The sequence below is a fragment of the Somniosus microcephalus genome, chromosome 2 (assembly GCF_052327205.1).
Source record: "Somniosus microcephalus isolate GS21.2 chromosome 2, FLI_Smic_1.0, whole genome shotgun sequence".
Lineage (NCBI taxonomy): Eukaryota > Metazoa > Chordata > Chondrichthyes > Squaliformes > Somniosidae > Somniosus > Somniosus microcephalus.
In genome coordinates, this window is record NC_140988.1 from 368,178,459 (window position 1) to 368,196,777 (window position 18,319).

An 18,319-nucleotide genomic window follows, 5' to 3' on the forward strand; every position below is an offset into this window, starting at 1 on the left:
AAACCTTTTACCAGTCTGTCCTGCAAACGTGGGATTAACTCGATTGCCAGCTCGATTGTAATTTGGCTATTCTTGACGGTCGTTAGGTGGGTACATTCAGGCCCTACCTTAACTAGCCAGTATTTTCCCCCAATATTGCTGATGTGGGGAAAATACCAGATGGGAGCCTCCAGTGCATTGTCCTGGTGCACCACCTGGCATCCAACCAAAAAAAGTGAAACTAATGGTGGTCTAGAAGCTGACAGACAGAAAGAAAAGAAACAAAGAAAGAAAGACTTCTATAGTGCCATTCGCGACCACCGGACGTCCCAAGGCGCTATACAGCCAACGAAGGACTTTATGAAGTGCAGTCACTGTTGTAATGTAGGAAATGTGGCAGCCAATTTGCGCACAGCAAGCTCCCACAAACAGCAACGCGATAATGACCAGATAATCTGTTTTAGCGATGTTGGTTGAGGGATAAATATTGGCCAGGACACCAGGAATAACTCCCCTGCTCTTCTTCAAAATATTGCCATGGGATCTTTTACGTCCACCTGAGAGGGCTGACAGGGCCTCGGTTTAACGTCTCATCTGAAGGCCGGCACCTCTGACAGTGCAGCGCTCCCTCAGCACTGCGCTGGAGTGTCAGCTTAGACTTTTGTGCTCTAGTCACTGGAGTGGGATTTGAACCCATAACCTTCTGACTCAGAGGCGAGAGTGCTACCCACTGAGCCACCGCTGACATGCTGATCTTTCTCTCAGACTTATATAATGTGCAGAAGACATTTGGGTGGGGAGGAGGAAAAAGGGTTATCAAAATAAAGCGGGATCAGAAACACACCCTGAAGATCACTGAAATGCGACAATGAACGGCAGCAAATCTCTGTGGCCCGATTACTATCTGCTCGACCTTAGTGCACTGCTTATGATGTCATCAGAACACAACTAGGTTACAACCCACTTGGTAACACCCTATAGGTGTATCTATAGTGAATATATCCTGACCAGTCATACACCTGACAAGAATACAAGCTAATTCACAAATAACTTGCTCAAACAAATTAATAAAACCACCCTCCGCAAATTCCACTTGTATGTACTGCAACATGCTGCAGGGTGTCTCAAGGCATTTCATGGTTGAAGCGTCAATAAATAACTCAACCTTTGCTCTTAACATTTACAACATGACCTCAACTGCTAGATGTAGTGTCTTGTGGCAGATCTGCATTATCCAATATTCAACAGTCAGTGATTCTATTCACTGAAAAAACTATTTGATCTTCATTTTTAATTTAAAGCAACTTTCTCTTTCCAAGTGAAAAGATGTGATTCTGTTTTGGTTAGAGGATATTTATCGACTCGCCCCACCCCCCCTCCAAATTATTTCTTCCCACTGGGCTTCTTGAGCACACATCACCTGCTCCAAGTCTCCACCAATGTTATTCTAAACAGGCTCCTCAGAGACAAGCACCAGAAGAATAATGATTCCCTCGCAGAGATTCATTCCATTCCTCTCGGCAAAGATCTGGGCCTTGCCTAATCCCTATGGTGGCACAGCTGAGACAACATGCTTACCGGAGTAGAGGCAAATAAAAGTCACACTTCATGCCTGTCGCTCTGTGGCCATGAAGACTGAGATGAGGAGGAATTTCTTCACTCAGAGGGTTGTGAATCTCTGGAATTCTCTACCCCAGAGGGCTGTGAATGCGGAGTCGTTCAGTATGTTCAAGGCTGAGATCGATATTTGGTCGCTAGGGGAAATCAAGGGCTTGGGGATCGGGTGGGAAAGTGGAGTTGAGGTCGATGATCAGCCATGATCTTATTGAGTGGCGAAGCAGGTTCGAGGGGTCGCATGGCCTACCCTTGCTCCTAACTCTTATGTTCTTAAAGTGCTATGTAATAATCCCCCCACACTCTCATTGCATGATTGTCATGGGGTAGAATAAGGATCACTTACTACTTCAAAACAGGCTGTCAGTTGTTTTGGTGAAAGGTCTGTTTAAGACCAAGAAGCTTGGAGATCACATCATTAACTTGAAGAGACTGGGACCCCTGCCTTGCAGGCATGAGGGCTTGTGACTTTGTACAGAGAGCCGAGACTTGAGCTCTGTAAATGTCATTTACTGTAAAAATGTTCAAATTTTAAATAAAAAATAAATACATTTAAAAAAAGGCTTCTGGACTGGAAGGAGTTAACCAGATTGTTTGCACTATGATTGACACAAGGGATGCTATTCCCCTGTAACATGCCGCAAACTAAAAACCAATAATGGTTCAGTTCAAATGACATGATTTGGTCACTGCAGCCTGTGTTTGCTACTACTGTCCAGAAGCCCACAAATTGCAAAAATAAATTGCAGACAGAATGAAACCGCCTCCCACAATCTCCACCAACTTACAACACAGGCTGGGGCATGTTCAGAGAACACACAATCTCAGGGCTCTGATGAAACTGGTAACTCGTTCAGGCTTTTCTCTTGCAGGTTAGCACCATCATCTGAGCCCCTTGATGCATATACCTTGCCAACAACAACTCCTTGGCGGCAGTAAATCAAGAAAGTTTGTTGTGGTCTGGAATGCACTGCCTGAAAAGGCTGTGGAAGCAGATTCAATAGTAACTTTCAAAAAGAGAATTGGTATAAATACTTGAAGGGGAAAAAATGTCAGGGCTTTGGGGAAAGAGCAGGAGAGTGGGATTAATTGGGGGACATGGAGGGAACGGCATCAACATTTGCTGACAATATCAAACTAGTAGGCAACGTAAACTGTGAAGAATCGCGAGAACTGCAGGAGGACAGAGAGATTAAGGAAGTGGACTGATGTATGAAACACACAGTTGAACACAGATAAATATGAAGTACTGTAATATCTTGATGAAAGGTCATCGACCTGAAACGTTAACTCTGTTTCTCTCTCCGCAGATGCTGCCTGACCTGCGGAGTATTTCCAGCATTTTCTGTTCTTATTTCACAAATGAGATCCTCTGTGACTGTGAGGCAGGATCCCTCCTCACCATCTCTGCACCCCTTGATGTGGTTGATCACACCATCCTTCTCCAAAAGCCTTACCTCCATTGTGCTACTCAGTAGGATTACCCTTGCTTGGTTCCACTCTTACCTATATGATCATAACTAGAGCATCTCCAGCAGTAGCTTCGCCCCACCCCGTTACCTCCATAGTTCCCAAGGATCTATCCTAGGTCTGCTCCTCTTCTTAATCTACGTGCTGCTCCTTGGTGACCTCATCCGCATACATGAGGTCAGCTTCCTCCTGTTACAGACGACACCCAGCTCTACCATCTCTCTCGACTCCTTCACTGCCTCTGTGCGGTCAGACTGATTGTTTGATATCCAGTCGTGGATGAGCTGCAAGTTAAACATTGGGAAGACTGAAGCAATCATCGTCGGTCTCTGCCAGAAACTCTGTACCCTCGCCAGCGATCCCACCCTCCTTCCTGACCACTATGTTGGATTGCACCAGAGTGTTCGCAACCTCGGCCTCCTAGTTGATCCCATGCCGAGCTTCTCATTCCATAGCCTCTCCATCACAAAGATTGCCGACTTCCACCTCCAAAACATTACCTCAGGCCGTCTGCCACTGAAACTCTCATCATGCCTCTGTCACTCAACTATTCCAATGCCCTTTTCGCCAGCCTCCTATCCTCCACTCTGTGTAAACTTCAGCTCATCCAAAACTCGGCTGCCTGTATCCTATCCTGCTGACCCACATTGGCTACTGGTCCCCTAAGGCCTTCAATTTAAAATTCTCACCCTTGTGTTTAAATCTCTTCATGGCTTTACCCATTCCTATCTCTGTAACCGCCTTCACCCCTTTAATCGCTCCACAACTCTTCATTTCTCCAAGTCTAGCATCTTGTGCAACCTCTCTACCTTAGCCCCACCATTGGTGATCATGCCTTCAGTTGTCTAGGCCCCATGGTCTAGAATTAAGAACATAAGAATTAGGAGCAAGAGTAGGCCATTTGGCCCCTCGAGCCTGCTCTGCCATTCAATAAGATCATGGCTGATCTTCTACCTCAACTCCACTTTCCCGCACTATCCCCATATCCCTTGATTCCCTTAATATCCAAAAATCTATCGATCTGTGTCTTGAATATACTCAACGACTGAGCCTCCACAGCCCTCTGGGGTAGAGAATTCCAAAGATTCACCACCCTCTGAGTGAAGAAATTTCTCCTCATCTCAGTCCTAAACGGCCGACCCCTTATTCTGAGACAGTGATCCCTGGTTCTAGATTCAAGATCATTTTATTGCCATATGTAACTAGTACAATGGAATGCTTACTCCCCACTCACTCCCACAATACAAGCATATAAATATAAAAGCAAAAAGTAATAACAAGTATAAAAAAAAACAATAAGCAAATAAGCAGAAAGTATAGCAATAACAGTCCAAGTTGCAGGATATGATGAACAGTGCAAAAAAAGCCTCAATTACCACTGGAAATAATAGTAATGTAATATGATAAATATATGGTAATATAAATATAATATATATATTTACATAAACATATAACCATAATATGTGGGGCAGTGCGGTTAACAGTTCAGTAGGCGCACTGCCTGTGGATAGAAACTGTTCTTAAACCTGCTGGTCCTGGTTCGGATGCTGCGGTACCGACGTCCGGACCGCAGGAGGGAGAACAGTTTGTGCCCAGGGTGATTGGGGACCTGGATGATGGAGCGGGCCTTGTTCCGGCACCTTGTCTGGAAGATCTCCTCGATGGACGGAAGTGCACACCCGATGATCTTTTCTGCCATATTCACCACTCTCTGGATGGCTTTCTTGCTCGAAAGTTACAGAGCGTACCTACGCGTGCGTTACGTTGAAAGAAAGCTTACCTTTCTGAAACACTGGTAAGCGTATTTACGTTTCGGCCGGACGAAAATCGCGCCCGCGGTATCCGAAAAACCTTCAACATTCCGCTCATTAGCATCTCATTATCCGCTCATTAGCGACAGAGTGACCTCGAGGTCGACCAATTGTACGCCGGGTTGCTGGCGCGTGCGGCCGGGCCCTCCTACGGTCGAGTGACGGGACGATTGACCAATCCTACGCTTTGGTGGCCCGACGGTCGACCAATCGGTGCGTGTGTGGGCGGGCCTTATCGTTCTGAACCGAGGTGAGTAGCCGCCATCTTGCTTCCATTCTTTTTCCTGCTTTCTGCGTCTTTCTTTTCAAATATACATTTCCAGCAAAATAAAATTGTTTTTATTAAATTGTTTTAAAAAAAACTAGATTCATTTGTAAATATTTTCTCTAACCTGAAGATTCTTTTTCCTACCTTTCCCCGTTTTTGTTAGGCCTAAAAGCCTGGGCCTTTCTTGCCCAGCCAGGCCCGAGCTAGGTAATTGTCCCACGGCTTCTGCTAAGCTCCTCACCCCCCCCGTGTCACGTTACCCGGGGCAACGGCGTCAGCCACGAGGGTCAGGGTGCGCGCGCAGCAGCTGAGACGCGGCGTCTCTCTCTGTTTCCCGCTCGGCTCGGGCGGGGGGGGGGGGGGGGGCGGGGCTCTCGGGAGTGCGGATCTCGGGCGGGGCTTGGAGAGCAGGACGGGTTACCCCGGCAACCGGGCCCGCCGGCCGTCTCTCACAGCCGCAATCGGCGGTCTTGAGGCCAGCTCAGGAGGGCGGGGCTCCGGAGAGCGGGAGGGCGGGTGGCCGGAGAGCGGGCCTCCGGAGTTCGGTGCTTGGTTTGGTTGGGGGGGGGGCGGGGCTCCGGAGATCCGGGGGGGGAGCGGGGCTCCGGAGATCGGGGGGGGGGGCGGGGCTCGGGTGATGGGGGGGCAGAGATCAGGGGGCTCTCCCCCTTCCCCCCCTTCCTCCCTCCCTTCCCCTCCCCCCCTCCCCCTTCTCCCCTTCCCCCCTTCCCCCCCCTTCCCCCCCTCCTCCCCTTCCCCCCCTCCTCCCCTTCCCCCCTTCCCCCCTCCCCTTCCCCCTCCTCCCCTTCCCCCCTCCCCTTCCCCCCAGTCGCTCTCTCTCTTCCCCCCAGTCGCTCTCTCTCTTCCCCCCAGTCGTTCTCTCTCTTCCCCCCAGTCGCTCTCTCTCTTCCCCCCAGTCGCTCTCTCTCTTCCCCCCAGTCGCTCTCTCTCTTCCCCCCAGTCGCTCACTCTCTCTCTTCCAACAACATGCCCTCGAAAAAGCCTCGGCACCGCCGGGCACTTCAGCTAGTTCCTTATGTAAGGAGACCATCACTGTACACAATACTCCAGGTGTGGTCTCACCAGGGCCCTATATAATTGCAGTAAGACATCTTTACTCTTATACTCAAATCCTCTTGTAATAAAGGCCAACATACCATTTGCTTTCTTAATTGCTTGCTGTACCTGCATGTTAACGTTCAGTGATTCGTATACAAGGACACCCAGGTCCCTCTGAACACCAACATTTCCCAATCTCTCACCATTTAAAAAAGACTTTGCTTTTCTATTTTTCCTACCAAAGTGGATAACTCCACATTTCTCTACGTTATATTCCATTTGCCATGTTCTTGCCCACTCACTTAGCCTGTCTATATCCCCTTGAAGCCTCTGCATCCTCCTCACAATTTACATTCCCACCTAGCTTTGTATCATCAGCAAACTTGGATATATTACATTTGGTCCCCCCATCCAAAACATTGATGTAGATTGTGAATAGCTGAGGCCCAAGCACTGATCCTTGCGGCACCCCACTAGTTACAGCCTGCCAACCCGAAAATGACCTGTCTATTCCTACTCTCTGTGTTCTGTCCGTTAACCAATCCTCAATTCATGCTAGTATATTATCCCCAATCCCATGAGCCCTAATTTTGTTTAATAACCCTCCCTAAACTCCTCTGCATCTTCACTTCTTTCTCCTCCTTTAATACGAGCCTCAAAACCTCAGTCAAGATGGCGGCCGTGACGGTCCGGTGCTGAGATCGCTCTCCCTGTTTCGGGCGGCCAGCTCTCGCTGCTCGCTCCCGCAACCGGAGCGAGGTGCTCGGCGAGTCGGGCAGAGGCAGCGCAGCGCGGTGAGCAGCAGCAGCAGCCAAGCCGACCCGCTGGAGCACATCGGCCGGCAGCTCCTCGGCGGGAAGGAATTCCAACTGGGAGGAGGGGAGCCGAGCATGGCGGCCAGAGGCCGACCCGTGAAGAAAGAGAAGTAGGCCCCGGGCCGTGGAGCGTGGAGCCGGCGACGGTGAAGAGGAGGCCGCATTGGAGCATTCACATCCCGACGATGTGTTCGGCGAGTCGGGCAGAGGAGCGCAGCGCAACGAGCAGCAGCAGCAGACTCACGACACGCTGCAGCACGTCGGCCGGCAGCTCCATTTCGGGTAACTCGCAGTCCGGATGGGAGGAGGGGAGCCGGGCATGGTGGCCAGAGCGGGAGAAGCAGGCATGTGGAGCCGGCAACAGTGAGGAGGAGGCCACGGTGAAGAGGAGGACGGAGCGGCTGAGGGACATCGTGCTCCCACTGCCACGGGAAGCCATTGTATTGACTCTGAACGCGGCGCTGTATGTATAGCTGACGCGTCCCTACGGGGAACAAGCATTCCATTGTACTTGTTACATATGGCAAATAAATCTAATCTGAATCTGATTTTGGTCACCCCTGTTTTATCTCCTACTCAGCATCCAGTTTTGTCTGATTATGCCCCTGTGAAGTGCCTTGGGACATTTTACAACATTAAAAAGATGTTATATAAATGGAAGTTGTTTTTGCAATTCAAACAAAACAGGAGTGCCTTCTAAAAGACGTAATCTTATAGCCATATATGAGATAGGAAACAGTATAGAATAGGTAAATTTACTTCAAATTAAATTGTGACAGACGCTCAAGAGGACAATACTAGTAAAAGGTAAATTGAGAACGACACCAGGAAGCTCTTCACACAATAGTTTGAATGGACTTGTGTGTATAGGAGTGGCTGTAAAAAGCCTGGAATTATTTAAAAAACAAACAGTTGTATGGTATAATGGAGGAGATTGTAGGTTGAATGAGTTAAGATAGGCCAACTCTTATCTATATCTATTTTGTGAATCTGGGTAGAATATTCCCTCATTTAAAAAAAAGTATAAATATAAATTAGAATGAGTTTTAAAGCCGCAATAGTAGCCCCACTGCTTTACGCACTCCAGTTCTGTCACAGGCAATGTTTGCGGAAGAAGAGCTTTAAAAAATCTAATACATAATCTTTAAAAAGGAATAAAACCCAGGGAACCCTCATTGTAAATTGTATTTGTGAACTTTTACCTCGGTTAGGGACATAGGAATTACTGGACAAACAAAGAACAAAGTCCATCTAATCTGTCTTCTAGTATCCTGATAGTCGCATGATAATGAGGTTGTTGACTAAACATACCAATCAACCTCTATCAGGCCTGGATATGAGGTGAGGAAAACCTCAGCTTGGGGAACCATAGGTCCAAAGTCGCCTGTTCCTCCCAAGCATGCTACACTTGCCACGCGCAGGCCGCTCACAGGCTGTTCCCTCGATGATACCGCGCGTGTGTGGCCGTCTGTACCGGGCACCAAAAATAAAATTTAGAGGGAACATGGCACACATCTTGTTAAAATTTATTTTGAGTGCTAAACAATCAGGAATTAAATTTTAGTTTTCGGATCTGTTACTGACAGAAAAAAAAACATAAATGCTATTTCCACGAGCCATTCCTGATATTCTTCAAGAGCAGAGATTCATATATATGAATTATAAATTAATGGATTAGATTAACACCAGTTTTCAGTAGTTCTTAAGACACTCCTTAAAACCTACCTCTTTGACCAAGCTTTTGGTCACCTGCCCTAATTTCTCCTTATGTGGCTCGGTGTCAAATTTTGTGTGTTATAGCACTCCTGTGACACGCCTTGGGACATTTTACTACGTTAAAGGCTCTGTATAAACACAACTTCTTGTTGTAGTTCTCACTTTCACCATTTTCTGTTTACACTGACTCTCCGATCTCACTCTGTGGGCTGGATTTTGTCAATGGGGACGTGATGGAGGCGGGACTCCCACTTTTTGGGTTGTAGTCCCGCCTCCATCGACTTGTGGCCAACCCACGCTATTTTCCCTTGATTGACATTGTTGAGCCCGCCCAGCGGGCTCAGGCGGCCAATTAAGGGACACCCGGTTACTGGTGACGTCAGGGATTGACATTTCATCTGTCAAGAGCTTTTGACAGATGAAATATCAGCGTTTGACAGCTCTGTGAAGCGGTCAAACACTGACAATAAGACTTCTAACTTGAGTCCTTCTCCACAGACTCAGTTAGAAATCTCTCCAGAACAGAAAGCAGAATGCTGCAACTTTTGACAGCTCGCGGCCATTCTGCTTTCTGTGCCGGTGAGATGAGGGACTCCCGAGACCTGAAGGAAGGAAGCCTGCATTAGTAAGTAAAGGTAAGTAAAACTTATTTAAACACTTTACACACACCAAACACACTTACCTCTGCACTCATGCACCCATCACTCACCTGAACACCGGACATCTCGAACCCCCCAAGCCCTTCAGCCCGACGGTCCGCCTCGCTAACTTGGCGTGGTTTGGAGCCGTCGGGCAGCCCACACTTCAGGGCTAAAAATAGGGATTAGGCCAAAAACTGCCTGTTAACTACCTGTTAACAGGCAGTTAATTGGCACTAATCCCCTTCCCGCCTCGGGGAGGCGGCTCCCAGCACAGGTCGGGTACCCGCCTCCTGGGAAACGGGCATGGAGGCGGGAAGGGTTCGTGCCCCCCGATTCTGCAATTTCCCCCCCACTCCCGCCTCCAAACCCGCCTCCACGGGGCTTGGAAATTCGAGCCCTGTGTCTCCACAGTGGGATTTATTCAAATTGGTCTGTTTTAAAAGATGTGCAGTCTTCCATGCATTATTTTTCCCCAGCAGGTTAGTCTTACTCAAGCTATAAACACACCTGTAAAAATTGATTGCAAGTAATTCAATTCTTTTGTTGCTGTACGTCAACAAAGAAGCATTTGCCATATACATCACATGAGAGGGGGTGGATGAGAAAGCTATTGGAGGGGAAAACAAACCTGGCAACTATATTGTACATCCTGAAATGTGACTTGCCTTGGCAACTGGGCAGAACACAGCTCAGCATATAGTCCTATCATTTCTGAATCTAGCACGGACTGATGCAATGAAAGAGTCAAAAACAAACACTGAGAACCTGAAATAAAAACAGAAAATGATGTACACTGCACAAAAAAAAGGGGAGCTTGGTTAAAATTGGATTGAGACCGTACAGCAGAACAGGAAAGGGAAAGTAGGTGAGATTCTAATCAAGGGAAGGAAGGGAGAGAACCAACAGGAAGGCCACTGGTCAGATATGCTAACTGCTAGCACAAAGAAGAACTGTTAAGAGGATTAAAACACTAGGTGAGGATTTTTGTTTAAACAGGGAAAGGTTGAAAGTGCTGAATGATATACAAAGGTCATCTCAGTTAGGCAGTGAATGAGTATTACAAAGACAATTTGACCAGACTATTTGGCTCAGTCGGTTTTTAGTTCTTCGGTCCTATAACGGAGTTTGCCTACCTTTCCTTTCAAGCTCTCGCAAAAGGTTTTGGCCCGAAATGCGAACCTGTCTTTTTACACTTGCTGACAGATCTGCTGTGTATTTCCAGCATTTTCTGTTTTTAAACCCGACAGTGGAAACTTTCATCCCAGTGGCCCCTCTGTTCCCTGTCATTTTTGTTTGGGTGTGAGGCCCCTTTAGCGGGCTGCGCAGCCCATTCAAATTTCCGGGCGTGTGCAGTTTTTCCATTCAACGCGGGACCCGCAGACCGCTGCGCGGGGACCCGCAGACCGCTGCATGGGACCCGCAGACCGCTGCAGGGGACCCGCAGACCGTTGCGCGGGGACCCGCAGACCGCTGCGCGGGGACCCGCAGACCGCTGCATGGGACCCGCAGACCGCTGCGCGGGGACCCGCAGACCGCTGCATGGGACCCGCAGACCGCTGCGCGGGGACCCGCAGACCGTTGCGCGGGGACCCGCAGACCGCTGCGCGGGGCCTGCAGACCGCTGCGCGGCAGCGCGACCTTGCAGCTTAATGGGAACATTCCGCAAGAGACTTAAAAAATACAATAGCGGACAGTCTTAATGTGGTTCCCAGCAGGTGCAAGTATACAGCACAAAATTGCCATGATTTTGCACACATTAACAATTTCACAAGAGAGAGAGAGAGATTATTAGGATTGCTGATGGGAGAAACTGTACAGTTCAGTCATATATCAGGAGATGCTCCAGGCTGGGGCTTGACGCACAAAGGCAGGACAGACTAGAGGCATATTTACTTGGCTTCTCTCCTGTACTGTGGATCCGGGAATGCTGCATGCTTACACTGGCTGCCAAAAGTGGAAAGCATTCTCTGCCTTGCCACCTCCCTCCCTGCCATCAAAAACTTCATTAAAACTCCTCTTTCACCGTGCTTTTGCCCTCTTCCTTCCTCACCGCCCCCCCCGCCGTCCCATTCAGCATACGCGCTACCCAGCAACCTGTAAAACAAGCAGGACGTCTCTTTATACAGAATGCGCATAGAAATGGAACTTTTTGCTGTTGTTCTATTCCCTGGATTGGACATTCCACACTTTAATGAGCACAAAAATTCACCGAGTTAAGAACCACGTGACTCATTGCGGCTAACGCACAAGAAATTGAAACATTTGCGGTCACTGAGAAGTCGAGTGTCTGCGCTCCATCCTTCGGTGTCATCTGTGTCTCAGTGGTAGCACTCGCGTCTTTGACAGAAGATTGTGGTTTCAAAAACCACCTCAGAGACTGGCGCACAAAACCTAGGCTGGCACTTCAGCGCAGTACTGAGGGAGTGCTGCACTGCCCTCGTTTGGATGAGATGTTAAACCCAGGCATCACCTGCCCTTTCAGATGGATGTAAAAGATCCCATGGAGGAAAGGCGAGTGCTCCCCGGTGTCCCGGACAACATTTATCCCTCAACCAACAGTTTCACTAAAACAGATCGTCTGGTCATTTATCTCATTGTGTTTGTGGGAGCTTGCTGTGCAAAGTTTGGTTGCCATGTTTCCTACATTACAACAGTGACGACGCTTCAAAAGTATTTCATTGGCTGTAAAGTGCTTAAGGATGTCCTGAAGTCGTGGAAAGTGCTGTAGAAATGCAGCTTCTTTCTTCAATCACAGTGAAAGCTGAGTTTTAATTAAGTTTTTGAAAGTAGGCAGCGAGGTGGTAAGACGGAGAATGCTTTCCACGTTTGACAAGCAGTGTTAGCATCCAGCATTCCTGGATCTACAGTACAATGCAACTCAACTAGATATTTTGGGTTTTTTTTAATGTGTTGTTGGATAAGAGATATATATTGGCGAGAACACTCCATCCCTCTCCCTGGCAACTGTCTGAGGCTGAACCAGACTGTTCGCAACCTTGGTGTCGTATTTGACCCCGAGATGAGCTTCCGACCACATAGCTGCACCTCCTATTTCCACCTCCATAACATCGCCCGACTCTGCCCCTGCCTCGGCTCATCTGCTGCTGAAACCCTCAATCCATGCCTTGCTTACCTCTAGACTTGACTATTGTAACTCACTCCTGGCCGGCCTCCCATCTTTCACCCTCCATAAACACAAGCTCATCCAAAACTCTGCTGCCCGTATCCTAACTCGCACCAAGTCCCGTTCACCCATCACCCCTGTGCTCGCTGACCTACATTGGCTGCTGGGTAAGTAATGCCTCGATTTTAAAATTCTCATCCTTGGTCTTCAAATCCCTCCATGGCGTCAACTCTCCCTATCTCTGTAATCTCCCCGAGTCCGACAACCACCCAGAGAAACTCCAGTATGATTTGGACAGGTTGGGTGATTGGGCAGATGCATGGCAAATGCAGTATAATGTGGATAAATGCAAGGTTATCCATTTCGGTGGCAAAAACAGGAAGACAGATTATCTGAACGGCAATAGATTGGGAAAAAGGGAAGTACAACGAGACCTGGGTGTCCTTGTGCACCAGTCGCTGAAGGTAAGCATGCAGGTGCAGCAGGTGGTTAAGAAGGCAAATGGTATGTTGGCCTTCATAGCGAGAGGATTCGAGTACAGGAGCAAGGATGTCTTGCTGCAGTTGTACAAGGCCTTGGGGAGACCACACCTTGAGTATTGTGTGCAGTTTTGGTCGCCTTATCTGAGGAAGGATGTTCTTGCCATGGAGAGAGTGCAGCGAAGATTCACCAGACTGATACCTGGGATGGCAGGAATGACGTACGAGGAGAGAGTGGGTCAATTAGGCTTATATTCGCTAGAATTTAGAAGAATGAGAGGGGATCTCATTGAAACTTATAAAATTCTAACAGGACTAGACAGACTAGATGCAGGAAGGATGTTCCTGATGGTCAGGGAATCCAGAACCAGGGGTCACAGTCTAAGGATAAGGGGTAAGCCATTTAGGACTGAGATGAGGAGGAATTTCTTCAACCAGAGAGTGGTGAACCTGTGGAATTCTCTACCACAGAAGGCAGTTGAGGCAAATTCATTAAATATATTGAAAAAGGAGTTAGATATATTTCTTAAGGCTAAAGGTATCAAGGGATATGGGGAGAAAGCAGGGACAGGGTACTGAATTTGAACGATCAGCCATGATCGTTATAGGCGTTTCTGCGGTCGCAAACGAGACTCCAGGATGGTGTGTTGCCTCCCTGGTGCAAGGGTCAAGGATGTCTCAGAGCGGCTGCAGAACATCTTGGAAGGGAAGGTGAATAGCGAGTTGTCGTGGTGCATATAGGCACCAACGATATAGGTAAAAAGCGGGACGAGGTCCTAAAAGCGGAATATAGGGAGTTAGGAGGTAAATTTAAAAATAGGACCGCAAAAGGTAGTAATCTCAGGATTGCTACCAGTGTCACGTGCTAGTCAGAGTAGAAATAGAAGGATATTTCAGATGAATACGTGGCTAGAGGAATGGTGTAACGGGGAAGGATTCAAGTTCCTGGGACATTGGAACCGGTTCTGGGGGAGGTGGGACCAGTTCAAACCGGACGGTTTGCACCTGGGCAGGGCTGGAACCGATGTCCTAGGGGGAGTGTTTGCTAGTGCTCTGGGGGAGGGTTTAAACTAAAATGGCAGGGGGTTGGGAACCTGAGCAGGGAGACAGAGGAAAGGGAAACAAGGATAAAAGCAAAAGATAGGAAGGAGAAAAACAAAAAAGTGTCAGTCAGAGAAATCAACGGTTTAAATCAAACGTGGCCACAGTAAATAATAATTCTAATAGGTCTAAGAGCATTAAAAAACAAGCCTGAAGGCTTTGTGTCTTAATGCAAGGAGCATTCGTAATAAGATGGATGAATTGGCTGTGCAAATAGAGGTAAACGAATATGATTTGGTTGGGATTACGGAAACGTGGCTCAAGGATGGCCTAGGCTGGGAGCTCAACATCTAGGGGTATTCGATATTCAGGAAAGATAGGCAAAAAGGAAAGCGAGGCGGGGTAGCATTACTGGTTAAAGAAGGGATTAACACAATTGTAAGGAAGGATATTAGCTCTGATGATGTGGAATCTGTATGGGTAGAATTGAGAAATACTAAGGGGCAGAAAACGTTAGTGGGAGTGGTATATAGACCTCCAAACAGTAAGGCGGAGGTTGGGGATGGCATTAAAAGGGAAATTAAAGAAGCGTGCAATAAGGGCACAGCAGTCATCATGGGTGACTTTAATCTACATATAGATTGGGCTAACCAAATTAGTAACAATACTGTGGAGGAGGAATTCCTGGAGTGTTTACGGGATGGTTTCCTGGACCAATATGTCAAGGAACCAAAAAGAGATCAGGCCATCTTAGACTGGGTATTATGTAACGAGAAAGGATTCATTAGCAATCTTGTTGTACGAGGCCCCTTGGGTCGGAGCGATCATAATATGATCGAATTCTTCATTAAGATGGAGAATGAAGTGGTTGACTCAGAGACTAGGGTTCTAAATTTAAATAAAGGAAACTACGATGGTCTGAGGAGCGAGTTGGGTAGGATTGATTGGGGAATGTCACTCAAAGGGTTGACGGTGGATAGGCAATGGCAAACATTCAAAGACCAAATGGATGAACTACAGAATTTGTTCATCCCAGTTTGGCATAAAAATAGAACAAAAAAGGTGACTCAACCGTGGCTAACAAGGAAAATTAGGGATAGCATAAAATCCATGGAGAGGACATATAAATTGGCCAGAAAAAGCAATAATCCTGAGGATTGGGAGCAGTTTAGGATTCAACAAAGGAGGACAAAGGGATTAATTAAGAAGGGGAAAATAGAATATGAGAGTAAGCTAGCAGGTAACATAAAAACTGACTGTAAAAGCTTTTATAGATATGTGAAGAGAAAAAGATTGGTGAAGTCAAGCGTAGGTCCCTTGCAGTCAGAATCAGGGGAATTTATAATGGGGAACAAAGAAATGGCAGACCAACTAAATACATATTTTGGTTATGTCTTCACAAAGGAGGACACAAATGACCTCCCAGAGATGCCGGGGAACATAGGGTCTGATGAAAGGGTGGAACTGAAAGAAATCAGTATTTGTAGGGAAATGGTGTTAGGAAAATTGATGGGACTGAAGGCCGATAAATTCCCAGGGCCTGATAATCTACATCCTAGGGTACTTAAGGAAGCAGCCCTAGAAATAGTAGATGCATTGCTGGTCATCTTCCAGAACTCGATAGACTCTGGAACAGTACCCATGGATTGGAGGGTAGCTAATGTTACCCCACTATTCAAAAAAGGTGGTAGAGAAAAAGATGGGAATTATAGACCGGTAAGCCTGACATCGGTAGTGGGGAAAATGCTAGAGTCCATTATAAAAGATGTAATAGCAGAGCACTTGGAAAGCAGTGACAGGATCGGACAAAGTCAACATGGATTGACAAAAGGTAAATCGTGCTTGACTAATCTACTAGAATTTTTTGAGGATGTAACTGGTAAAATAGATAAGGGAGAACCGGTGGATGTGGTTTATTTGGACTTTCAGAAGGCTTTCGATAAGGTCCTGCATAAGAGATTAGCGTGCAAAATTAAGGCACATGGGATTGGGGGCAAGGTATTGACTTGGATAGAGAACTGGTTGGCGGATAGAAAGCAAAGAGTTGGAATAAACGGGTTGTTTTCCGAGTGGCAGGCAGTGACTAGTGGGGTACCGCAAGGATCGGTCCTAGGACCGCAGCTGTTCACAATATATATTAATGATCTGGACGCGGGAATTGGATGTAATATCTCCAAATTTGCAGACGACACAAAGCTGGGTGGGAGGGTATGCTGTGAGGAGGATGTCGTGAACCTCCAGTAGAATTTGGGCAGGTTGGGTGATTGGGCAGAAACATGGCAAATGCACTATAATGTGGATAAATGCGAGGTTATCCACTTTGGTGGCAAAAACAGGAAGGCAGACTATTATTTGGATGGCAATAAATTGGGAGAAGGGGAAGTGCAAAGAGACCGGGGTGTTCTTGTGCACCAGTTGCTGAAGGTAAGCATGCAGGTGCAGCAAGCGGTTAAGTAGGCAAATGGTATGTTGGCCTTCGTGGCAAGAGACTTCGAGTACAGGAACAAGGATGTCTTGCTGTAGTTGTACAGGGCCTTGGTGAGACCGCACCTCGAGTATTGTGTGCAGTTTTGGTCGCCTTATCTGAGGATGTGCTTGCCATGGAAGGAGTACAGCGAAGATTCACCAGGCTGATACCTGGGATGGCAGGAATGACGTATGAGGAGAGATTGTGTCGATTGGGCTTATACTCACTGGAGTTTAGAAGATTGAGAGGGGATCTCATCGAAACCTATAAAATTCTGTCAGGCCTGGACAGACTAGATGCAGGAAGGATGTTTCCGATGGCCAGGGAGTCCAGAACCAGGGGTCATAGTCTAAGGATAAGGGGTAAGCCATTTAGGACTGAAATGAGGAGGAATTTCTTCACCCAGAGAGTGGTGAACCTGTGGAATTCTCTGCCACAGAGGGCAGTGGAGGTCAGTTCATTAAATATATTCAAGAAGGAGTTGGATATATTTCTTAAGGCTAAAGGGATCAAGGGATATGGGGAGAGGGCAGGGACAGGGTACTGAATTTGGATGATCAGCCATGATCTCATTGAATGGCGGAGCAGGCTCGAGGGGCCGAATGGCCTACTCCTGCTCCTATCTTCTATGTTTCTATGTAACCCTCCGAGATCTCTGCGCTCCTCTAATTCTGGCCTCTTACGCATCCCTGATTTTAATCGCTCCATCGGCGTCCGTGCCTTCAGCTGCTGAGGCCCTAGGCTCTGGAATTCCCTCCCTAAAGCGCTCTGCCTCGCTTTCCTCCTTTAAGACGCTCCTTAAAACCTACATCTGCCCTAATATCTCATGTGGCTCGGTGTCAAATTTTGTTTGATAACGCATCTTGGGACGTTTTACTCCATTAAAGGCGCTATATAAATGCAAGTTGTTGTTGCTCTTCTTCAAACAGTGGCGTGGGATTTTTTTTTACATCCACCCGAGTGGGCAGACTTTAAGGTCTCAGCTGAGAGACGGCACCTCCAGCAGTGTAGCAGTCCCTCAGTACTGCACTGAAGTGTCAGCCTAGATTACGTGCTTGTCTCTGGAGCGGGATTTACTTACATAAACCAGAAAAAGCGGCGTTCGATCCCCTGTCTCTGCCGAGTTGGCTGATTTATCCCTGGCCTCGGTACTCTGAGGCTAGGGAAGACAGATCTGCTGGGATTCCTGGTCCTAGGGAACGGTACCATAGTGGTAATGTTACTGGACTAATAATCCAGAGACAAGAGATCAAATCCCACCACAGGCAGTTGGGGAATTTAAATTCAGTTAATTAAATAAATCTGGAATTAAAAGCTAGTGTCAGGAATGATGATTATGAAACTACCGGATTGTCGTAAAAACCCATCTGGTTCACTAATGTCCCTTTAGGGAAAGAAATCTGCCGTCCTTACTCGGTCTGGCCTATATGTGACTCCAGACTCACAGCAATGTGGTTGACTCTTAACTGCCCTCTGAAATGGCCTAGCAAGCCACTCAAGGACAACTAGGGATGGGCAATAAATGCTGGCCTTGCCAGCGATGCCCACATGCCGTGAACGAATAAAAAAAAAACATTATTTTGTGACACAGTCTAGAAAGTATGCATATTGCGACATAGGGAGAGCACAGGACTTCCAGGCATGGTTGAATAACCTGCTCACTGCCTGGACTCACAAACAAAGACAACCATTTGGACTGGAGGGCTGCCAGCACTGGTGGAACTGTATGCCAATAAAAAAAAAATCAATAGAGGAGAGCCATTACACCATCTACAAGGCACAAGTCAGAAGTGTGATGGAATGCTCTCCACTTGCCTGGATGGGTGTGTCACTTG

At 47.4% G+C, this 18,319-nt stretch overlaps 1 protein-coding gene across 1 annotated transcript in view; it reads right to left on the reverse strand.

Annotated features, from left to right (window-relative positions):
• The window catches only part of dqx1 (DEAQ box RNA-dependent ATPase 1), a 159,882-nt gene that overhangs the window by 132,027 nt on the left and 9,536 nt on the right, over positions 1 to 18,319 (reverse strand). The window lies entirely within an intron of this gene.